This window comes from Myxocyprinus asiaticus, chromosome 22 (assembly GCF_019703515.2).
Source record: "Myxocyprinus asiaticus isolate MX2 ecotype Aquarium Trade chromosome 22, UBuf_Myxa_2, whole genome shotgun sequence".
Taxonomy (NCBI): Eukaryota; Metazoa; Chordata; class Actinopteri; order Cypriniformes; family Catostomidae; genus Myxocyprinus; species Myxocyprinus asiaticus.
Genome location: NC_059365.1, coordinates 17,122,897 through 17,149,227, shown reverse-complemented (window position 1 = coordinate 17,149,227; position 26,331 = coordinate 17,122,897). Strand labels below are relative to the sequence as shown.

Sequence of the window (26,331 nt, the reverse complement as noted above, 5' to 3'; positions counted from 1 at the left end):
CTGTTCCCACGAAATTGAACACACTCACTTCTCTAGAAGGTTATTGTTTGCTGTAGCATTAAGATTTGTCCAGCCCTCTTAATTAGAAAGGGGTATCCACACACTTTGGCCACGTAGTGTATAAAAATATGGTCTGAATTTGTGGAAATGAAAATAATGAACTGTTACCTGAAGTCACTGGTTGGGACCCTGTTGACACTTCTGGTGAATGGTGCAGGCACTGCGCTAAGGTTTTTGTCAGGTTCTTTGAACAGCTTTTTCCTAATGCAAAATACAAGGAAATAAGCATTAATTTGATTTCATCCGATTAATGGAAAGAAAGGCCATTTTGTCCTGTTCACAGAGCACATGCTGTAGTGATACAATCAGGTACACTGATGAACTGAAATTAGCTGCATGATAAGCTGCCTGGTGTGATTACACGCAATAACAGATCACTGAGTACAGAAATTCATGGGAAGCAAAATTTGAAAAGTGACTGTTGGAAATGTCATTAATTCATTGGCAAATAATATTGAAAATCAATGGACACATCATATTAGTAGTCTATATGATGACATAAAAGCATATAATTAATTTAGATAAAATTATTATTCATTGGCACTTTTAGTTACCAGTGAGCATGACTGCTATTATACAAAACTGCTCAGCCTGATAAAAGCATTACATAATTTTGATGTTGTTGTCATGGCCGCCGCTGCCAGTATTGCCAGTATTGCTATGGCATTACTACTTTTAGTTTAAGTATTGCCGGGCAAGAAATGTAGAAAAATACTTTTCTCCATTATTTAGGCTTCATTAACCTGCATTTTTAGCTCTGGTAGTTCAAAATAGAATCCACATACTGTATGTGATCTAGGGATGGGCGGATCTCAAAAATATCGATCCTCACACAAAAATATCGATATAATTTATTTTATTTTTTTCCTATATTATTATTTGGTTACCATGAACATAAACAATAATCATAAGCTTCAAAGTGAAAAAAAAGGATTAGGCTATATTAGCAAATACTTGTGCAGGATGGAAACTATGGGTGAATCTCAATGTGCGTTCTTTTGTGTTCTTACGCCCTTCTGTCTTTCCGAGTTCGTTCATCCAAGGATGCTTGGCAAGACCGGTCTTAATAAGAACACAAGTCCGTTCTCCACATTATTTGAATTGAGATTCACCCTATTTCTTCTTCTGCTCATCTTAACATGCATGCTGAAAGACACAAGCAGACAAGTGCTTGTGCCGTCACAAGGCTTGTTCAAACAAGAGGGATCAGTGCCTTGTAGAGGTATGATAGAAAATCAGAGAAACAGCTCTCACAAAAAACTTTTTTTTTTAAAACATTAAAAGAAATATCGGTATTGGTATCGACGATATTGGACTTGAAATTATTGGTATCGGATCGAAAAGATAATAAGTGGTATCGCCCATCCCTAATGTGATCCAGTCCTGACTTTATCTTTCGCGTTGTGATTAAAATCATTGTGATTGGTCAAAATCAACTGGTTGCCCTGCCCTGCCCTGCTGCTTAACTGAATGTGCTGCTTCAGAGCGGCCATATTTCCTGCCAGGAAAAGATGGGAAGCCTGAGCAACGAATGTGAAAGCATAAAATAGCTATCTGTAATACATATTGATTATTTGTTTATAGCGTATTATAAATCAAATCACATTTATTTATATAGCACATTTAAAAACAACCATGGTTGACCAAAGTGCCGTACAGAGGCAACACAGGCAGGACAGTATAACTGAAATAAAACATAGGTAGAAGGGCAGTTTCACAGCTTAACCATGATTTATGGTAAATTAAATGCTAAGGAAAATAAGAATGTTTTAAGCAACTATTTAAAAACAGATAAAGAGGGGGCGGTCCTGAGTTAATCTGGTAAAATTTTCCAAAGTTTGGGGCCAGTGATGCAAAAAGCACAATCACCTCTATGCTTCATCCTGGATCTAGGAACAGACAGAAGTCCACGATCCCCAGATCTGAGTGATCTGGTTGGGTTATGCGGACAAACCGAATCACAGAGATAATGGGGTGCCTGATTGTTTAAGGATTTATAGACAAATGTTAAAATCTTAAAATCAATTCGAAATCTGATAGGCAACCAGTGCAAGGAGATCAGGATGGGAGTGATGTGTTCATGTTTACGACTGCCCGTTAAAAGACGTGCCGCAGCATTTTGGACCATCTTCAGGCGGGATAGTGCTGATTGGTGCAGGCCAGAGTACAGAGAATTACAGTAATCCAAGCGTGAAGAAACAAAAACATGGATCACAATTTCAAATGTTTTCCTGGATAGAAAAGGTTTTGTTTTAGCTAGGCGACAAAAAACTCGATCTAACCACTTCGTTAATTTGTTTGTCGAACTTTAGGCTACTATCAAAGAAAAAGCCTAAATTCATAGCTTGAGAAGTGAGATGAGGAGTGAGAATATCTAAGTCAATGTTGTTCACTGTTTTAAGCTTGTTTGGTCCAAACAGGATAATTCCTGTTTTACTCTCATTAAGTAAGGAAATTATCTGTCAGCCAGGTTTTGAGTCCCTGCAGACAAGCTAAGAGAGGGTCAAGAGCTTGTTTGTCATGACGTTATATAGGTACATAGATCTGTGTGTCGTCAGCATAACAATGAAATGACACCCCATATTTGTTAAAGATAGCGCCCATAAGAAGCATATACAAAGAAAATAGGGTTGGAGCGAGGATCGAGCTCTGCGGAACACCACAGGTAAGCTGTGCCACAGAGGAGGTGTGCTGGCCCACTGCAACAGAGAAGCTTCTGTCTAATAGATATGACCAGAACCAATTCAGAGCCATACCTTGAATACCAACACAATGCTCAAGGCATGAAATAAGGATATTGTGGTCAACCAGATCAAATGCTGAGCTAAGATCTAAGAGGACCAGGTCCATGGCATTCCCAGAGTCTGTAGTCATTAGGATGTCATTTAGTACTTTTAGTAGAACAGATTCTGTACTATGCAAACCCTTGAAACCCGACTGGAGAGGTTCAAGGATAAAGATAAATTTAGACTTTTACCATTTAATTTTTAACGTTGTATTATTCTAAAAGACTAAAACTTAACTGTACATGTGTATAGCATGGCTGAGTGTAGTAGCCAACATACTCACATTTAACTTGATAACCAGCGAAAATGTGTCAGGAGTAATAAAACAAAATGTGGATTGTCATATTTAGCATTATGTAAATTGCTTTTATGTTTAATTTGCTTGCTAGCTTGGCAAATGTTGGCTGTTGATTAACTTTTGAGCTTTTTTCTTGTAGGAGTGGATAATGCTAGCTAGCTAAGTTTTTGTGAGCCATTTCCAAAGCTTCTATGAAGCGCACACGTGCAGCTCAAAAGAGCATAGTTTATTTTTTCAAAAGTTTGTCAAGGGATGTGGGAGGCTAAAAGATAATGTCAAGAATTAATTTTAAGTGACTTGAGGTGGGCGATATACCGATTATATTGATATATATGGGCAGAAATGTGTCAACCACAAGAAATTTTTGTCTAACCTTGCTATCGCGGTGACGCAAAGTGCCGCCGTTTGGTAGAGAATGTGCATTTGTTGCCATCATTAGTTGGTTGTACGTTATTTTTCATTTAAATGTGCACTTTTCTCAGCATACAGCATGGGGAGAGTGAAGACACCTAAAGATGCTTAAAAAGAACACTGACTGAATAAAAGCAGACATTAGCCTTGTTTCCATCCACTTTTGCGCCATTTTGTTATCGACAAATTGAAAATGCGTAAAACAAATTTTGCGAAATTTGCCATCTTCTGCCAGTTTCCATTCAAATGACCTTTTATCGATAAAAATGGTGTGCGTAATGACGTCATGCCTAAAAAAAAAACCACTTTGTCACGTAAGTATTGGTTTATCGCAAAAGAAATCTGCCCTTAAGCCGTTTCCATACAGAAATGTGTGTTTATCGCTAATTCACCTCCCAGATGTCCCTATTTTTTTTCCTCCAAGTTTTGGTAAAATGGGGAGAGTATTGAGACAATTCATTGAAATTAGCCAGCTTACTGTCATTTTAATTTCACAAATAAAAGCAATCAGAAGAGGAATTGCAATCAAAAGGGAACAGTTGCCCTTCTGATAGGACTGTAATATTGGTCCTGATGTTGCGCCTATCGCAGGTTGCCATCGGTTCATGGCCCTGTTCAAGCTGGCAACCTGCACCAAGTATTAGGGGAAACTTTCAGTCTTAGTATAAGGACCATCCATCGATGTGTATATGCTGTGTGCACAGCTATTAAAGAAAAATTGATGCTGTGTAATATCAGGGTTTCCATATGATACATTCCTTATATTCAATAGGCTATTTTGAACAATCATCTAATCTAAAGCATTGCCATCACAACTGCATTATGTCCCCGCATATTTGTTCAGCAACTTTTAACTGAACTTGATTGTCATCTAATATTACTTTTAGTGTCATAATGCAATTTCATTTTCTGAAGAAGCTCAGCAAATGCGATCCGAGGTAAAGAGGGTTAGATTTAAAATATTTAAACGTTTTAAAATGTTCAAAAGTTAGTTTTCTGAAAGTGAACTCAGCACTGGACAAATAGTTCTGACAGTCTTGAAAAAAGTGCAGAACATTCTGATATTGTAATTCAGCCGACTTTTTTGTCAACAGAACAGGGTAAAGCTAATTTAGGTTTGTGTAAAGAAAAGGCTTATATAGGACTAAAAATATATTTTTTTTCGTTTGGTAATTTTTTTTTAAAATTATTATTATTTATTTAAAACTAAATTTAGTTTTTCGTTTGGTATTTAATTTAATACAGGGAATTTTGCTGGCATTTTTTCAAAAGTAAGCTAAACAATAATTTTATAGAATTGGGTTATATGTTAGTGTTTCCAAAAAAGCACACTGATGTTTTTCTTCAAGTACTGTGTATTTATTTTTAATTTAAAACATCTTTGTGCACAGAAATTATATGTTTTTTGTATTGTGGGCTAATTCCGTGACTTCGGTCTATTATTTTGTATGGTGTGGTAAAGCAACTTTATTAAATAAACGGATGTCTACCATGATTAAATTAATCGCAAAGAGTGGCCATTCATTTGTTCTCCCTGCTCATGTCCATGTGCATGATACGAGATATTTGTGTTGGCACTCCTGGAAGTGTCATGTTTGCAGCATTGGATCTGTGCTATGCTGTTAAGATCAATCCATAATAACGTACAATAAATTGGCTTTCAAGAATGTATACCTTGTCGTCATGATGAACACAGTCTAATGATTGGGGTAAACTCTGTTATGTGACACTACATTTTTGCGTTAATGCCAATTTTCTCGACAAAAAGTGTTTCCAACCCAGTTTTTCGCGACAGTTTTTGAAGTATCGACATAGAGTTTATGCGCTAGAGTTAAACGGAAAAATATTATGTCGACATTTGTGAAGGTTTGGCGATAATCAGCTTTATTTTGATGCGCTAAAACTTTTTTCGCAAAAAATACTTGGGTGGAAACGTAGTTACTGATAGTATTTTTTTTTCAGCAATATTGAAATCTGTTCTGTAAATATTGAAACAAAGAGCTTGCTAGCTAATTATTAAAAATATATTTTATTTAAGTCCTTTCACTGGACATAGTGGATATGGAACTTCTACCATTAACTTCTACTAGCCAGCAGCTATATCACCCTGTAGCTCAAGATTGGTTGCCCATTGAAGCTAAGCAGGGTTGTACATGGATGGGAGACCTCCTGGGGAAAACTAAGGCTGCTGCTGGAAGAGATTTTAGGGTGGCCAGCAGGGGGTGCTCAACCTGTAGTCTGTGTGGGTCCTAATTCCCCAGTATAATGATGGGGTTACTATACTGTTAAAAAGGCACCATCCTTTGGAGGAGATGTTAAACCAAGGTCCTGACTCTCTGTGGTCATTAAAAATCCCAGGGTACTTCTTGTAATGCATAGGGGTGAAACCCTTGTGTCCTGGCAAAATTCCCCCATTGGTGCTTTATAAGCATGGCCTCCTAATAATCTCCATCCATTAACTGGCTCTATAAATCTACTCTCTCCTCTCCACCAATAACTGGTGTGTGGTGAGTGTACTGGTGCACTGTGGATGCTGCACACTGGTGGTGGTTGAGAGGAGTACCCTGTTCACTGGGTAAAGTGCTATATAAATGTAATGTTCATTCATTACTCTGGACTTTGTTTTAAATCAAAAAGGAACTTGATTCTTTCAAAATCCATAAATGTTTCCATAAATAATTTGTGTATCGTGATATATGGTTAACCAAAAGTGTTACAAATTTCACAGTACAATATTTGCTTATATCGCCCACCCCTAAATGTGACAATTACAAACATCAAATTTAATGAGTGCAGTAAGATGTCAGGTTCAAATGAGTAAGTGGTGTTTTTGCAAACAGACAGAAGCAGAAGTAGAGACAGCTGGTATCTCATCAACCAGTTTGAACAGGTTAATGTCCAAAACAAGTAAGTTAACTGATGATTAGATTCATTCAACCTAGTGAGTGAACATGTTAGGTCCATGATAGTAAATATATATGAGTAACTGGTGTTTTTGTAAAAACAGACATGAGTAGCAAAAGGAGACAGATGGGATCTCATCACCCATCAGTGAGAGTTTGAACAGGTCAGTAAATAGTTTAGTAAGTTAGATAAGTAAATGTCCAAAACAATTAAGTGATAAGTAGAATCATTAAACCTAAAAACACCTTACAGTGAACAGCAGACAGTGAAAAACATCTCATCATCACCCCCCCCCCCCCCCCAAAAAAAACATCTTGAACCATTCAATTATCTATATTAATATATGATTTTATGTTGCTTGCAAAAACAACACACACACACACACACACATACACACACACACACACACACACACACACACACACACACACATACAAAACATTTGGAATGTAATGGCACCCCTGGTTGTTGTTATTAAAAGCATATCCACCTGCAGGGAAAAGATGTTACATGATGCTGTTCCCTCCAAGCTTTCTCTCTTTTTCTTAAACTGCCCCTAATACAGCTGACAATTATGTCATGAATATTTAGACAGTACACAATCAAAGTACAATATACAGGCATGCTGGAGTGTCACATTTATCACTATGACAAAAAGAAGCTAGACTGCCTGTAACAGTCAAAGTAAAACAGAGTAGTCAGAGACTATTCATTTATTTGAAACAAAATAAACTTTGTTTTCTGCTGCTGGTTTTACATTGTTTTTATAATTTCAAGGTACTCTGGGTCTCTTAAGATTCATCAATATTATTCATCAGTAGATGGCATTTCATAAGACCCCTGTTAATAAAACAGGTCTTGGTTGTGACTTTACAAAACAATGTTTTCTTATTACTAAATATTTAATCAAATGGTAATTCACAATGATGACAATTGTATGACTGTGAGAAGTGTTATTCACTAGTTAATTGACTTTCCTAAAGTAATAAAAGAATGTCAAACTACAATAATGCATCATGTGTATTATCATGAGCATCACTTATTATTAGTTATCACTTAAAAAAGGAGCTTTAAAATACCATAACTGTACAAATAACTTACCCAATCACAATAAGTCCAACATCTTTGTCCCAGTACTTTGCTTGTAGCTGTTTGTATAGTGAGCAAGCACAGGAGGCAGGGTGGCCAAACATGATGCCCAACCAAATCCCAGTGCACCATGCATGGGTAAAATGCCCTTATCTATGGTGACCTGGTTTGGCAGCCAGGACAGAGAGCATTTCTGAGCAGTGTCCTCATCCCTAAGCCCAACAGCTCAAAAATAATAATTCTACTAATAATAATAATTAAAAAATAGACAGCGGCATTCATATTCTCAGATCAGCCAAGAGCAATTTGTAAATGTATGTTTTCCTCCACAGGTCTACATGAAAATCCCTCTCTGCCTTGGGCCCTAAACAGATGCTTCTTGGATCTGTTCCTTTGTGCTCCATCAAGATGGTGTTTAGACACGCTACAGTGGCACAGCACAGGTGCCAGATAACTCCCCACCCTCCGCTGGATGACTGCCAGGTGTACACACCTTGCAATTCATGCCAAGAGTCTTTTCCCCAAGTTTTTTTTCTTTTATTTTTTTATTCCTTCATGTCCATATGGGGGACATTCTTTAAAACCCTTTACAGAAGAAGACTTTCCAATAATAAGACAAACATAAATGTTCAATATTTCTAAGAATATCCAGTAGCCTAAATATAAAAACAATTGATGATATAAAAAGTTAGGAAGTGGAAGGATGACAAAAATAATTAGGTAAGCTCCTCCCTTTGAAAGGAAGGCTTTTGGGCTTGTGCTTGTAATGGTGGTGTATGTTTATACTGTTTGTGGCCAATCCTGTATAGGCATACAGGATGCACCAAGGGATGCTCAAGCTAGCAACTCCATCACCTGGTCAAACTATGCTACATAGAAATTTCATGTAAAAACATGCAGGTCCACCTGACCTGACCCTTAAAATTACTTTTGTTTGTGTTACCTAATGTAATCTAATTAAAATAATATTAGATCAATTAAAATCAGAATTAAGCTGTTACCACATTAAACAATAAAAAAAATTCTACAGTGTAGATTAAGAAGACAATAAGACTCCTGTAGAAGACAGCCATTGCAATAGTGAATGAAAATAAGAAAACAAAATCAACCATAAACCACAAAGAAAGCTAATAAAAAGAAAAGTGGGGAGGGCAGAGGTGAAAAACTGTTTGTGCACACTTGAACACAAACTGACACCACAGCTACACAAGATGTAGCAAAAAGAATGGGGGAAAAACTAATTAGTCCAGGGTGAGGGCTTCAATGGTTGGTAGAGGTCAAAGAGGAAGCCCAGCATCAGTAAAGGCTCATGTATCTTTCACAAGGCAAACAGCAAATAATTTCAGCAGGTTGCCCGCCAGGGCCTTATGAAACATGCATGAGCAGTATGGCAGCAGAAAGGCTCAGCTGACTGACAAGGATTCTTTCTCTTGTCTGCCTTTTAGCAGTAAGCACAAAGGGACAGTGATTTCACTTATGTACGAGCTTGTCAAATATTAAGTGATTCCAAGAGAAGCTTCAAATAACATCAGACCTAACACATCAAATCTGTAGTTTCCCATCAGGCATTTTCAAAATAATGATCTCTCAGAGTCAGTAGAACAGAATATCAAATTACTAAATAAAAACTTGGACTGCAAGTAGTTTAACTTGCTATATTTGTATGTGAATTTCAGGGTGTTGGTTTGTAATATCTTTTCTTTCAATGTTTAGGTACATTACGGCTAGTATTGCATTTATTTGATGAACTAGTGCTTAAGTAAAGTTTTTGATGTTCTTAAGTTTCAGTAAAATCTTGTTGACGCTTGTTGCATCTGTTGGTATGTAAATGAAGTCGGGTCAATGACAAGATGCTCATTTTTTTGTCCAGATCTATTCAGTTATTCACAAATAAATAAAAAATGCAATTCACACAAAATAATTACTTGAATAAACATCTTCTATGATAAACATGTTTATTACTATTATTATTATTATTATTATTATTAATTTCTGAGTTTAAAGTCATTTTGATATTTGTTTCTGGGGCTTAAAGTAAAAAATGTCATGTGGTGTAACCGTCCGGAGAGTAAAAAAAAAAAAAAATCTCATTAACAGCTGATTTTTTTTCAACAGCTGAAAATTGTTTTAAAAAAAGGATTCATATTTGAACAACTTTTGTCCTCCATCAAAATCATGTGGTGTAACCAACATGTACTGTAGGTACTATATTTATTATTTATTTATTTTTTTATTTTTTTATGTTGACAAAAACCATAAAATAGAGAGGACCCCTTTAGACCTTCAAGTTTTAAGAATATTTTGACATTTTTATGAAAAGGCACATGCTGTTCAGGTCATGTGGTGTAATCATGAGAAAACTTCTTGATATTCTTGACTCAAAATTCATGATATTTGTAAAAGTATATATTTTTTTACCTTGAATATTTTTGAAAACTTTTTAAATTAATGATTAATTTCTATAAACTTTCATGTATTCAAGGTGCAATATACCTTTGATTTCTTATTTTTGTATCACCTAGGACAATCTAATTTGTCAATGACCCAGTCACAAGAGATACTGTACTGATCAAAGCCAAAAAGTAAAATAATGTAATAAGATGTAATAAAAAGTAATAAGAAATAAATAAAAAGTAATTGATTGCATATTAGTCAAATTGAGATATACTGCATTTAGTACATATGAATGAAGTGCATAAAAGTGTCATCATTTTCATATATGATGTTGTGAAAATTTTAAATGGAAGGGTAGCCTCAGTATAAAACAAATACTTAAATTCAATGGTTACCTATAACATTAGATATATACACAACAAATCTATTCTTAAAGTGATAGTTCACCCAGAATGAAAATTAAAATCTGTCATCATTCACTCACCCTTATGTTGTTCCAAACTTGTTTGCCTTTCTTCCATAAAACACAAAAGGAGTCGTTAGCCAGCATGGCAGCCTCACTTTTATTCACATGGCAGACTTCACTTTTATTGATGCAAAAAATAATAATAATAATAATAATAAATAAAAATAAAAAAATTTGTCTTTCTGCCTAACATTTCATTTTGTGTTCCATTGAAGTAAAAAAGTCATACATTTTTAGAATAACATGAGGGTGAGTGGAAAAAATGACAGAATTCTCATGTTTGAGTGAACTATCCCACAATGCTTACTCATTGTTCTGTTCTAGGGCATTGCATTTTTTAAATACAAATAGAGAGAGACAACAGTCACTTTTATTCATGCACCTTCATGCAGTGGCCTACCTTTAACTACAATATATATAAACTACAAATTCGTCTCCATCAGTTTTCAAAGATCAGCCAACACACTCTCACGGCTAAATCGTCATGATTCGTACGACTTTTCTAAATTTGGCTAATTCGTATGATATCGTGCGACTTTCATTTCAGCCAGTGATGTCGCTGGACATCGTTTCCATCTAATACGCAACAGTTGGATCAGCTCTGAGAAGGGACTTCAGAATGCTGGTGTAGATTGGGCAATCAGATATGCTTGTGCCAAAGGAAAGACTATACCCTGATTCTATGACATTAGTCTTGTATTAATTAGTTATCCAAGTGTGTAACACCAAGCACTTTTCAATTAAATATTGAAGCCCTTGCACTCTTAAAGCTCTTTAAGTTTTGACTGGATTTCTAGTTGTATTCATTATACACAGCTTTAAATAACAGTTTTGCCCTATTAATACTCGTGCATGCATAGTGCATCATGAGAGTAGCAAAAATAAAAATAAAAAAAATGGACAAATCCCAAGCAACCTAAATCTGTAAATAAGAAGGCAATGCAAAAATATGCTTCTTGATCTTCTTTGCTTTTCAAAGAATCAACAGATTGCAGTTTTTTTTAAAACTTCATTGTCTGTTTTGACATGAGGGCAAAAGAAAGAGAAAGGCTTACTTTAAGCTGTCCTCTCTGTCTTGTACTGGATTCATTTTGTCCTGAGCTCGTCTTAACCTCTTCCATTCAAGTGTTCGATCAGAGTTCTCCTGAGGAGACTTATCGAAATCGAGATAACTTTTGTCCGTGAAGCCACGCTGGTACTTGGATCCGGTAGAATGCGCACTACGGTCACCTGCATTAATGAATGTGACTGACAGCTTCACCTTCTGCCAGGCAGATCGCGGAGATGATGAGAGCTGAGGTCCACGCGCGCACGGCCAAGCAAGTGACGAGCTGTCACTCCCCGTACGACATACTGTCTCACAGATTTTATTGTCAACGGAACCATGACCATTTTACATAGGCCTAAGTTACGCATCACAATAAAGATCTCAAACTTTAAAGTAAATATCTACTGACAAATAGTTGTGTCATGCGGTCCACGGTGAACAATTTCCTCTGTGGGCAAAGTTGTTCGTTAGGCTACTAGGTCACAAAATTGAAAGATCCAATTGGATTTTTTTGTTCTCCACCGAGGGAATGAAAGTTAAAGTGTCTATAATACTGAATTTATTATTTGAAGTTATTCATGTAATCACAAAATCCTATAAAATAAAGCGAGACTGATATCACACAGTTGCAACTTCCATGTACAACATTAGGTGGAGCCATAGAACAGCAAATGCCACTGTACATGTTAAAGGAATATTCCGGGTTCAATACAAGTTAAACGCAATCGACAGCATTTGTGGCATAATGTTGATTACCACAAAAATTAATTTCGACGCGTCCCTCCTTTTCTTAAAAAAAAAAAAAAAAAAAAAAAAAATCGAGGTTACAGTGAGGCACTGACAATGGAAGTGAATGGGGGCAGTTTTAGGAGGGTTTAAAGGCAGAAATATGTAGCTTATAATTTTATTAAAGCATTACATTAATTATTCTGTTGAAACGCATGTATTATTTGAACTGTAAAGTTTATTCAATTGTAATTTTGTTTTACAGTCATTTTAGGGTTTTAGGGTTTGTTGACCTTAAATCACCATGGCAACGAAGTTGACACATTTATATTACTTTACACAGAAAAGGTTGGTAAGCGATTTTATCACACTTAAATCATGTTAACAGCATATTGTTTACGTCTTGTGGCTATACTTCTGAAACAGTGAGTATTTTAACGTTTACAGATTGGCCCCATTCACTTCCATTGTAAGTGCCTCACTTGAACCCAGATTTTTGCTTTTTTTTTTTTTTTAATTTATTTATTTTTATTTATTTTTTAAGAACAGGAGGGACAAGTCAAAATTATTGTTGTAATCAACATCATGCCACAAATGCTGTCAACTGAGCTTAACTTGTATTGATCCAGGAATATTCCTTTAATCTCAACACAAGACTGCTTTGGTACTGTACAAGAAAGCAAATAATAACTCTACCTGTAGGAATTATTAATACATACATGAGCTGTAACATCAAAAATAACTAATTAATAATAAATTAGTTATATACTTATATATTTAAACAGATACTTAGCAATGTCATATCTTATATTTTACCTATCAAAGACCTTGTTTCAAGTAAATAAATAAATATAATTTCATACTTAAATAAATATACATGAATAAATAAGTAATTTACAAATATTACATCATACCGTACTTAACAGACCAGAAGTTCATGTGGCATACAATCAGTTTCTATCAGAATGTGCATTTAGTCATGTTAAGGATCTGTAAAGCATTTCAGTTAAATAATGTATGTTCATGTTATTAATAACGCATTATAAAATGTTACCATCAATACATAAATGAGGTGATACATAAATGAAAAAAGAAAGAAAATGTAGCTTTAGGTTTTATGGCATTGAACCTCCTGGGATTTTCTTCATTAGTTTGGCTTGGCTTCTGTTTAAATTGGTTTTGAGGAAATGGGACATGTCTTTACAGATGAAAACTTATTCATTGAGATATACATGTACAAAAGATATTAAAGATGCAGAGAGAAATGTTCCTTGTGTATAGATGCATATGCACATTACAGCAGAAATGTTATTATCTAGTATTTCATACATCTTATTAGCAAAAGATTTATAAATTAAATGTAGAGGGAAATGAAAAATAATTGATTTATCTATCAATATATAGATCTGCCAATAACTCTGAGACAAGTGGTGGCAATCTAGCTCCTGTACTTCAATAATTGGAAATATAACATTCTGACCCAATTGCAAATAGGCTAATATATATATATATATATATATATATATATATATATATATATATTATTATTATTATTATTTTTTTTTTTTTTTTACTCCAATCTGAAGAGAAAGTGCAATCCACAGGGTCAAGTCTCTGAGGACCACCACTGTGGGCTCGGGTGCTTCAGTGGCAAGTTTATTTATGAAAAGTGTGTATAAATAGTGCAAGTGGATACTGTGTGGTTGGGGTCGTCAGGTCGGGAGCTGTGAATCCTAGGAGGTGGATAGATGAATAGCTGGCGTCGTCTTGGGAAGGCCAGCGATGAGAGGTACTGAAAGGTCATGATGAAAGTGATATACCCATAACTCAAGCCCCCAGGTCGCCCTCCATTCACACTGTCCCCTCACTTAAGGCGCTGCCAGCCTTAGCATTACGTCTTTGTTACAACTTTTCAGTAGCCAGTGGCGGTATGTCTAGGGTCCACTCCGACTTGATGGATTCCCTTTCCACCCTTGCATGTTTTGGTATTGATGACATAAATAGGCGTCACTGACTGGGATTGCTTCTAATAGACATCATTTTGGACTCCAGACATGAATGTACTGCAACGTGTGAAGTATTTTTAAACTGTGCTTTAATATACAAAGTGGAGAAACATTGCTGAACAAAAAAATAATAATAATAAACATAAAATATATATATATATATATATTATGTCTAAAAATAAAAAAATTCTATCATTATAAGGGTATAACAAAGAAATTGAGCTTTTTTCTGGTCACAGTGTATCAAGATTGAAAAAATAAATTTCTTTTTATTGAATATTGATGAAGCAACATAATTTGTGTGAAAATAAATAATTATGAAAGGTTGTTTTGATTAAGATTTTTCATTTTTTTTTAAAGGTGGTGAGGGAGACTTTTATCCCACACTCAGGGTAAAAGGCCCCCAGGGGGGATTATATTGACATTGTGTAAATAAATGGACAATAGTTATAGGGCAAAATGTGTGAACTTAGGCAAATGCTTTTGAGACATTAATATGCTTTTTTTATTAAAAAAAAAAAAAAAAACAATTATGATAATGCTTATTTAAATTAACCACTTCATAAAACATTTTCTGTAAATTCAGTCACATTTAGGATTTCATAACATCTCAAGTATTCTATAAACAAATTAATCTTCATTGTGATTGGATCAGTCAATGTGAGACCACTTTGAAAATATTTCATAACAAATCTATTCGCCCCATTTAAGAAAAACAATGTGTTTTATGGGGGCCTTTAGTCCATGCAACAGAGTGGCTTTTTACAACAAATGCTATCCTTTCACTTATTGGATAGTTATTAAAAAAACTTTGATTTAATGACCTTGAACAAAACTGAAAATTAAAAATATGTATTGTGTCTCAAAATAAATGTGATAATTTCAGGGATTCTTATAGACAAGACAATGCAATGATCTCATGGATCAGGAATATTTTGTAGTCTATAGTGACAAACAGGTATTAAGGAAAGTACTGTGGTGTTATTGTGCTGATTAGTGCTTTGGGAGAAAATAAAAAGCAAAAGTGCCTTTTACCCCAGGGGGGATTTAGCCCCATTGTACCCTTTGTAAAAGCTGTGGGGGAAAACAAAAGATGTTTTGTCAGGTAATTTAAAATGTACTTCATGTGGTAACATCTAAATTAACTGGCTTTCCTTCATTTAAAAATAGTATTTAATGTAACTAAATCAACTAAATAAATAAAAATAATGTAAAGTATAATTTAGGGTTAGGGTTGGGTTTAAATATGACCTGGACATTTTCTTGAAAGGTTTCGTGTGAATCATCATGTTATATTCAGAGATATTTATGCAATAAGGCATGAGAGGCCATGCTATATTTTTAATATAGTAACAGCTGAAAGGCAAATGTAAAGTAACTTAGGCACGACATGAAGCGGATTGCCTGCAACCCCTTCAGCTGTGACTACATTCACAATATTGTACAGCCTTGAATGCCTTATTGCTTTTATAAAACGGTATAATATAAAAAAAAATATTAAGGACACAAATGTTCATTAAATTTTGCAAGTAAAATCATTAAATAGCAGTAAACATTAAAAAAAAATGTTGCCAGGCAACAAGAATAACTGGCTATGGGTGCTGAGGACTGATACAGATAGAAGTTAGGTGAAGAGGTCAGAGCTGTGCTATATCATGAATAAAGCACGGCCGTTGACCAATCAGCACCCAGGAACGGAACTATATGTTTTAAAAATGTCATACATTTCATGCTTGTTCATACAATATAAATCTCTTGTACTGTACATAACACTTCAGGGCTTTTTTCAGGGTCAGTCTGGTAGAACTGGTAGAATCTTATGGGATTTGTTCTACTATGCCTCTTACATAATGTGTCTATGATTCTAATTAGGTTGTGGGTCATGTATTTGCAACTACTCGGAATCCTGAACAATTTATTGCACTATTGTTTTTGTTTTTTTCTTTCTTTCTTTCTTTCTTTCTATAAAAGTAATATAAATGTGTCATATAAAATGACTCTTCGACTTTGAAACAGAAATAAACTGCAATAGAAATAACCTTCAGGATAATAGGGCAGGTATGCACGTAAAAGCGTCAAAGGCAAAGGCTGCATGTGTAAAATGGATTACTGCTGCCTGTTGCCACTGAGCAGCTCACCGCCACCACTAATAACCTTTCATGATATATTCAGTCATTCCCATCTGCTCTGATTTAATGCCGATTACCCAGCCTCCTCCATAGCCTCTAAGCTCTGATTGGTCCGCTGACATGCTAAACCCAGGCAGCTTATAGTATTTGTAAAACGTGAGACACAAAGAATGCTTGTTCCATGGCTGGAAGCCGTGTGTATTTACCTGGAGTGACATGAGCTCTGACTAATGATGCACAGCAGCTCAGGGCCATGTAAACCCCCTACATACCTTTCAGAGCAAGTTGAGCATCACAGACTGGCTTTGCACAACCACTGACAGCGAAGTTGTTGGCATCCTGTGGAACTTAAATCTGCAGGGGAAAGTGAAGCACAAAGAGGGGCACTCTGGCAGCTGAGAGTAAAGTAGAGGACATGCAGGAGATTCGGACTGGATAGCTGGCACTCAGTGAGAGGACCTGGAGTCTGGAGCTAAAAGAAAACACTTTGGCTTGTTTGTGATTGACATATATGTTTTGGATAACAGCTGGGGAATGATAAGATCTCTCATGTGGAGGACGCAGGTGCCGAGAGCTTTATCAATGAGCTGCTCCTCTCTGTGCTAGAATCAAGAGACACAACCAACATCACTGCCAAGCAGAGCCAAAATGCCTTCACTTGAAGGTAATGTGTCTTTTTGCTTTGAGCAACATTCTTTTCTATTTATGTTTGTTTTGAACTAGACACAGTAATTAATTTAATTCTAATACTTATTTTCACAGATTTTATAACACTGATTTAGCATAAACTCTGACATTAGAGGGCTTTAACAAATCTGTAGATACATACAAACGTTTATGCTAGGTAATGGGAATAGATGTTTTCGTATTGGAATACTTATCACATTCATCCTTGTTGCAGTTCAGGTATTTATTAGAAACGACATTGATGTTTAACTCTCAGCTGCTGCTTATTTAGACAGATATGAGCCATTTTGCCTTCTGGAAAGACAAGAAATGACATGGAACATTGACGTTTAATCCTTGTTGTGGGTATATAACAACATCATTTGCACACTTTTTGATCAGTCTTGGACAGTTTCATGCTTATTTTGATTGTTAATTTATCTAAGCAATAATAATCTATTTACAGATATCTAAAACTTAAAAACTAGTCTATACTGATGCTATTTTTTGCTTTGTCCATACCCAAATTGCAAGATTAGCCTATACAGTATACATTGTACTTGCTTTAAAAAAATACAAAGTCTTTGATGGAAAAGTTTGACTGTACTCTAGTACTGTAGGAGCTCCACTGTGTGGCATGTAGTTACATAGTAAGTTACTGTGACAGCTAAGGAACAAAGTAGGTATGAACCTTGTATTACATTTCCAGGAGGTGACAAAGTCAGACAACCATCACAGGGTATATTACAAGGCCTCCAACACACAGCTGAGCCGGCTTTTAGCTTCTAAGGCCAGACCACACATCTGGTGCCAGGATCCTGTTGCTGCCAAAGTCACCCAGGGCTGCTTTGCTTAGTAATTGTATCCCCAAAACTAATTCTATAGATGTGATTAGAGCTACAACATGAACAATAAGACCATGAAGAATTGTCTATCTATCTATCTACACAACTATGGCATCAGATGAGGTTTTACTTGTTTTATTGATTGATTGATTAAAGCTATTTTGGATATGTGGACACAGTATGAAGTTCAGGTAGTGTTGCTAAAGAGGGACAATGTGAAACAGGTTAAACAACATAAAATAAATCTAAAGATCAAATGTAAAGTAAACACTGATTTTCAGGTGCATTATCATGTTGCTTTCAGTGAGAGTGTGCACTTTCAGTAGGCCTACACCTGTTTTGTTTGGTTCACAGTGGTAAATCACTGATCAGACTGAGAAACAATCCAATAACATGATTAATTTGATCTGCTGTGCTAATTAACCCTTACACAACACCCACCTGTAAAACTTGTATTTTATAATTTTCATTAATTACAAAAACACCCCACAGAATGTATTTAAAAGATAAAATGTGTAGTGATCAAATGTATTCACTTGTTTTTCTCCCTTTCATTATACAAAAACTCTAAGTTTTGTTCTTAATCCATTATTTTGGCATTTAAGGGGACAGATCCTTTGGAAACAATTCTACTTCAGAGTTTTTTAATCTGTTAATTCCCCTTGTTCCTTATTCTCCTTGCCTAAACAGGTGTTGTTAGCACTCACTTGCATTAGGGGCAAGTGACTGTTAGCATTAACAATCACTTAATCAATTATTTGATCGATCTTTGAAACATGGATGAATAATTCCAAATTCTCATTTTGGTCATTTTCAGTCATTTTTACAGACAAAAAAGAAAAACATTTTAACCTAGTGCATCAGTTTTGACTACACTCTTTGTCCCTCACATTCCAGCTGTGCATGTTCCCTGTTTATTCCCTGGTATTACTATGCATATTAGATGCATATTAACTGGCAACATCATCATTTACACCTGGTAATGTGCATCTCTTTTGTGTTTAGATTTTGAGAAGAGGGTTTTCATGTATCTGACCGGACTCAAACAAGGGGAGTAAAAAAAAATCTATCATAAAAGCCTATCTACTGTCATGTATGTGCCATTATAATAGATACTATGCTCCTCAATGTCCTAGTACTTATAAAATGAAAACAAGTATGACTGATAAAAATAGACCATGAGAGAAATTTTACAAAGAGTGATGAATAAAGACATTTTTTTGAGCAACCTCTGAACATGATGCCACACAAACATCCCTAATAATTTAATCTCAGCACAAAACAGCACTAAGACATGCACATCCACGTCAAAAAAAAAGCTCAAGTGACTGTGAAAGTAAACCACAAATAGGCAAATCGTCAAAAGGTGTGCATATTATCTCACTAATTCGAATGTACAGCATAACAAAACTAATAATAAAAAAAACCCGACAGACTCACAATATTTAGAAATCATTGATATCTAATAATACAAACCAATGCACCAAAAACACCTCAACGCAATGGCATACAATTCAGTGAAATGATGAACGGTGCTTAACTAATCCAACCAACAGCACATTAGGAAAAATAAAAAAAGCTTTTAAAACTTACCAATGAAGTTCACTATGCAGGTCTGCAGTCAAGAGCGGTAACTTCCGTTGCTCATGTCAACAGCTGACATAAATATGATCAAAGCTTTTGATTGGCTCAGGGGCAAAGGCAAACTAGCCCCTCAGGCCATCGTTGACTGCTCATTGCACATGCGCATGACGTTCTCCAGATCTCCGTTGATTAACATAGGCTGTGTCTCAATTGGAAGGCTGCGTCCTCCAGAGGTCGTATTTGTCGGCCGCATACGTCATCGAGGCTGTCTCGTTTCAGAAAAGCGAGTAGGACACTTCGAATGCGACCTTCTTTCATGGGAATTCGGAGGATGCATGAGGTGTATCCTTCATGGGCACTCACAACCCACACTTCTTTGCTTCAACGGAAATGTCTAAAAAAAATGACACCAATTTGCCCATAAATATGATGTTCAAACGCAACTAATGTTAATTCCCAAGTTGAAGTTCCTCAGTAGATGGGTGCAGAGTATATAATATGTATTATTATATTAATATTTAATTAAAATAAAGTATTAGACTAAAACTACACCTGTAAAATCTATTTTCTTTTCTGTCTACATCATTATTTCTCTCCTAAATTTTACCTCATACATTCCCTTCTAAAGGGACTTTGTTCCCTTCTCACTCAAAGCGCTCACTCTTGTTAAAGAGTGGCGTGTTGTCATAGCAACCATGTTACGTTCCGTTTCCGTTTGTCCTTCGAAGGCCGTCTCATTTAAACGAGGCTTGTTTACAGGAGGACACTCTGTATACTTCAGCCTTAAAAGGACGCATCCTACCTAGCATGCAGCCTTCCAAACAAGACACAGCCATTGAGGATGAAGGGCTAGCCCCACACAGAGCAAATGAGAACGATTAAATGGCTTTTACGCAACAAACCTTAATAATAATAGAATTTCTCAAAAGAATGTATACTTTTTCTTGTATAATGGACATAAAACACTTCTAAGTTACAAAAAATATATTATCTCTTAAAATAAATGTATGATGATGCCATGAAATTTGCACAACAGCGCCACCTCTGGTGGGGCTTAGCCCCACTTGCCCCTAATGTAGAGACATGGCTGCTTATGTTAAATTTGATATTATGGTTGAGTTTTTCTCACTGTACACTCACTTAGATCTTTAAACACCTGTACACCTACATATTCATGTGATTATCTAATCAGCCAATCATGTAGCAGCAGTGCAATGCATAAAATCACGCAGATACGGATCAGGAGCTTCAGTTAATGTTCACATCAACCATCAGAATGGGGGAAAATAAATTATCTCAGTGATTTCGACCGTGGCATTATTTTTGGTGCCAGATGGGCTGGTTTGAGAATTTCTGTAACTGCTGGGATTTTCACACACAACAGTCTCTAGAGTTTACTCAAAATGGTGCCAAAGCAAAAAGCATCCAGTGAGTGGCAGTTCTGCAGACGGAAACGCCTTGTTGATGAGAGAGGTCAACGGAGACTGGTTCGAGCTGACAGAAAGGCTACGGTAACTCAAATAACCACTCTGTACAATTGTAGTGAGTAGAATAGCATTTCAGAAAGCACAACATGTCGAACCTCAAGGCAAACTGGCTACAACAACAGAAGACCATGTCAATCATTTTATTAGGACCATTGTGTTCCTAATAAAGTGCTTAGTGAGTGTATATCGATTAATGGAACAGTTATTTTTGCCACATATATTTTACAAAAAAGATGGCTGGTAGGTTTTTTTGTAGTCTGTGAGTCTCCCCTATTGCATTACTAAGACTTCCTGGCATCATAATGAGACTTCACACTGATTTAAAATGTTCTTATGCGTGAAGAGCTCTTGTTTTGTGTTCATCTGAAATTTAGCAGGATCAGGAATCCTGAGTAAATGAAAAGTCACAATAAAGCAAGCTACATTTCTAGTTTTCAGGTGTTTGTGTGGCAGCAATGTGTCCGTGAAACCTAAGAATCTCACAGTATTCTGTTACAGGAGATTTCCCTGGTTTTAATTTCCTGTGAACTCCAGGCCTTGGTGGGGTTTTGTGGGTATTGTGTATAGGTGTAGGGAGGTATGACCTGCTTTTCCCAGCCTGTGGCTTCAGACTAGTTCCTCACCTCTCTTGAGTCATTGTGTAGGACTAGATTCCAATTACAGCCCAAGTGGGTGTATGAGCAGGCCAACAAAGGGAGAGCAACATGGAAGCCTCTGTAAAATTGACAGAGGACTCTCTGTCCGCAGGTAAAACTATCCTTTTAGGGGTCTCACAGTAATCACAGGGCTAACCGGGCTCTGTTGCAGGGGGGAAGGGATAATTTCTTCCATCCTTGATGAGGGAAACTTTAGTCACTATACCATCTAAAGAATAACGGAGGGAATCCTGTTCAATATGTCAATTGATAAGCCATGACAGGAACTTGCAGAAACTTAACTTTGGTGTAATTTTCATGAGGACTATCCTCTTGAGGAAGATTCACAAATACTGTAAATGTAAGATATTTTGAAATTCCCAAAGCATTCTCTTTGATTTCACAAAGTTTATCTGTGCTACAAAGTCTTGTAATTCCACTCAGAGGTCTTAATGTCTTGAATATGCCAAGATCCCCTTATATACTGTAGACCTATCGATTTAGTTACGACACTTGGATTGCACTACTGTTGTTAAATTTATTTTTACTCATCCACTGACGAGATGTTCAATGAAGACATAATTTAGTTAAATTATATGAGCATGACGAGGAGGAGGGCGTGGCCCACGTCCTCCTCCTCCTCCTCACAGTGAGGGATATGATAAAAGGCAGTGATAAAAACTAAATTTCCCCAGAGTCAACTCAGTCCTTCAGTGAAGGAAGATTCTAAAATATTTTAACTTGGCCTATGCAAGCAGCAAACTGAATGAGAGACATACACATCATGACTGTAAGAGCACTGAACAGAATCAAATTTGTGAAGGGTTTGTCAGCTAAATTCATGGACAGTTGCCAGTCCATTATTATTTGAACTTGTGTTAGACCAGGGAATGACAACCATTTTGATTTTGTTACAGTTTAGAATTTTAGAATTTTGACAATTCTCTTTCATTTTGAATTGTCCTTTCCCTGTTAATGCCATTTTTCATTTTCTTTGTTAATCACTGTGCTGACCCTCTCCCCTAAATCCACATGTTTGAGTCCTCTGTGAAAATGCTTTTTTTAATTTATTTTTTTATTCAGTTTTTTTTTCATTCCCAAATTACATTGTAAGCATAACAGTTTGAGTAAGAGTTTGTGCAAAACCCAGTTATTCGTGTTATATGAGCATGATGTATGAATGTTCCACAGAGGTTCTTGTGTGCTTCTTCAAAGCAAGAAAACTGTACCTTTTGTACAAAAGTTAAGACTGTTAATATCACAAATTTGCTTGATTTTAGTGATCCACAAATTGTGGAATCCTAAATATTTCTAATTCATTTTATGTCATAAATTTTTCAATATCCTGAAAATGTATTTCCATGTTTGATATAGATTTTCAATCAGACACAGACTTTTGAACCCCACTTTGTGTGTTTGCGTTTGCTTGTTTCCCTTAATAGGCTAATGCATTTTTGAGAGTCCCCATCATTGTGGTTTAAAAAGTGTGAATGTGAATTTTAAATCTCAAACAATGACAGCATTTGTTCTTATTTGCATCAAATGTTTTTTTGAAAGCAAAAATCTACAACAAAGGCTGAAATGCGCTCAACCGCGCTGCGTGACTGACGCAAAGCAGACGCGTTTACAGTATCACCTAAATGCAAGCGCTGTGCTCGTCTGTTGATTAGTGCATCTTTTGATTAGTCTCGTCACACTTTTATAGTTTAGCTTCTCACTCAGCACATAAATACATAAACATGCTGCGTGATCACGAGAAAGAATTACATCAAGAGGTGGACGGGCATGCAGGTGCGAGAGGGATCTAAATAAACATGCTCCTCTCTCTCACTATTGCTCGCCTGCCTGTGTTTACCCCTCCGCGTGCCAGATGCTGTTGCGCAACGTCGCTGCATCCTTATCAGAGTGTCCGCTGAAAGCCTTTAAATTTGCCTTTATATGTGCTCCTCCCGCTATGTTCGGAGGTGGAGAATATTTTGGCGGTGGACGTCGCAAATGGGGCCCCTCTGTGAGTTGGGGGCCCTGGTCTTAAGCCCAGGTCAGCCCGTGCAGTAATGCGGCCTTGGATGGGATGCCAATTAATCTCTGCTCTCAGTTCCTTTTTAAAATATAGCTATTATTAGATGATCTTATAAAAGTGTTTCAAATTAGTGTGCATCCAAAGCCCTTGCAGCTAAGTATTTGTATAACATTTCTGGTTAGTGGTTACTACCAAGCATTGCATAACAATATATGCTCATACATGTATTTTGACATTGTGTTCAGTGATAAGATGGGTGATTTGTGTCTCAGACCTTATGTTTCAGAATTTTGAGGTGCCCTATATTTCTGGATCAGCTTATTCTGAAAAAAAAAAAAAAAAAAAAAAAACCTATAAAGAAATCAAACATTTCCATGTGAAAAAGATTAACACAAGTGGAATTTAGCAATCCTTAAAAATCTGAATAAAGCCATTGACCTGTTTCCTGTGCTTTGAAATGCCGTTCTGCTTTGTTTGCTGTTAAATGGTACACAAGGTGCATTGAGACAGAGGTCAGGTCAAAATCTCAGGATGATCTGTTTGGAAAGTTGTATATTAAAAGACAGTGTGAGATTAATCATATACAGGACCATTAATATATGTTGATGTTCATAGTGCCTGCTGTTGATATAATCAACATTTTGTTATCCGAAATGCACTGACTATCTTCCACATCATTTTTCTATCAGGCCCCGTCTGGTCTCTTGAAGGTGACAAAGTGCAACATGTAGTGACAGTTTGCCGGTTAAATTTAGATGTGTGAGCGAATGTCTGACAGGCTCAAGCAACCCTATCAGGGACAAGGAAACACCCAAAATGGTACTTGATTAAAGATGTGGCACGTCTACAGCGTGACCTGCTTGGCACAATCAGAGTATAACAAAAGTTAATGAAGGTATCAGTTTATTTTCTAGTGATGTTTTGTCTCATTACACACACTATTTGGCACACAGAAAAATTGACAGTGCCAGGTAGGTGATTTTAACCAACCAACCTACTTTCTTTTTCACATGGCAGCATCTTTCCCAAAGCACAAAGAGTTACCACTTCCTTATGGATAGTTCGTCCCAAAAAAAACAAAAGAAAGAAAAAGGAAGAAAAAAAAGAAGGGGGGGGGGGGGGGGGGGGTTGGTTTACTATATACTGACCATGGTAATTATTGTGGTGACTATGGTTTTACTACAAATACCAAGGTTTTTGTAGTAAAACAATAATAACCAAAAAATTATGATTTTTATTATCATAGTTTTCATTTTCCTTTATTATTACTATGGTTTTACTACGAATTTCAAGGTAAAAATATGGTTACTATAGTAAAACCATTTTAAATATATTGCGAGGGCACACAAAACTTATTACGAGGGAACGCAAACTATTGCTACAGGGCACGCAAAACTTACTGCGAGGGACACGCAAAACAATTTCAGAAAAAAATTCCCGCCCTGTCCTCTAAGGCGCTCTGTACTTTCGTCAGTGGAAAAATAAAGTATATATTTTGAAGAATGTACTGGGACTTGTGCTTTCAAGCTTATATGACTCATTGGCTATAGTCTAAGTCTTCTGAAGCCATGCGATAGCTTTGTGTGAGAAAGAAAGAAATTTGTTGTTATGACTTCAGAATACAGTGCACAAGTTCTATGGACCACTTTTAAATTTATACATTTAATAATACTTTTATTGTGCTTTTGCATCTTTTTTTAGACTTCAAAGCACAAGTCTTTATTTAATGAAATTGCATGGGGAAAAAAAGCCACCAGCAAATTCTTCAGAATTTCTCCTTTTGTGTTCTATGGAGGAAAAAAAGTAGTACAGGGTTTAGAATGACACAAGGGTGAATAATTGCTGACAGAATTTTGATTTTTGGGTGAACTATTCCTTTAAGCAAAGGAGATAAACCAGTTGATTGCAAAGTATAAGATCTGAGTGATTAATGGGCCATTAATGCTGATATTCCATGTTTTGGCTCACTGTTCAAGACAATTATATGCCATGCCATTAATAATGCCATATAATTGTCTTGCACAGTGAGCCAAAAAACTGTCATTCACAGAAAATGTAATGCAATTACTAGAGGCACTGACACTTTAATGAAATATCCATTGTACTGTAGTTTTCACAATGAACTTCCACTAAACATCATCACACAGCCTGTGTACCTCCAGAAAAACATTCCTCAGTAAAAATCCACCACAAGGGAGGAGTACTGCGCTATTCATTACGGATGCCACGATAAAGCATGCTCTCTGTTGGCTGTTGCTATGACTACCAAGATCTTCTCCAAACCAATGAGAGTCCTTCACTTCTGACGACCCAAAACAAGTGCATTGAGAGGGGAGTCGGCATGTCTCGTCATTGATCCGTGTTTTCCATTTCTAGAGTCAAGAAAGCGCGTCTGAAACCAGAAAATTGAGTCTGGGCAGCCATATTGCTGTTAGTGCTTGTTGAGAAGGACAATAATAATAGATCGTTGCTCGCGCTGTTGTTATTATTGTTGCTGCGTCACCGCGCGAGAGTACTGGCGCGAGAATGGATTCATGATTTTGATACAAACTCACGTGTGTGATTTCCCTCAGCGGGACTAATGCATGAGGGCATTTAAAATTCCTTTTACTCAGTCTGCTGGACTGGATAGCATATTGGAGGTATGTGAATAAATCAAAGAGTACTTAAGGAAAATATGCCTTTATTAAATGTCACCCCGTGCGTTTTTCATTTAACAATTATTGCATTTTGCTACTATGCAATATGGATAAAAAGTCGTGCTATTTTACACAACT

General features: G+C 36.3%; 1 protein-coding gene and 1 pseudogene across 1 annotated transcript in view; one reads left to right on the top strand and one right to left on the bottom strand.

The window, feature by feature from the left end:
* Positions 1 to 13,986, bottom strand: part of LOC127413178 (protein FAM149A-like) — a 34,456-nt pseudogene extending 20,470 nt beyond the window's left edge.
* Positions 13,987 to 25,890: 11,904 nt separating this feature from the next.
* LOC127413130 (sorbin and SH3 domain-containing protein 2-like) overlaps positions 25,891 to 26,331 on the top strand; it is a 67,428-nt gene continuing 66,987 nt past the window's right edge. The window contains exon 1 of the mRNA XM_051650014.1: positions 25,891 to 26,196. The gene's annotated coding sequence lies outside the window, so the exon portion shown is untranslated. The remainder of the gene's footprint in view (positions 26,197 to 26,331) is intronic.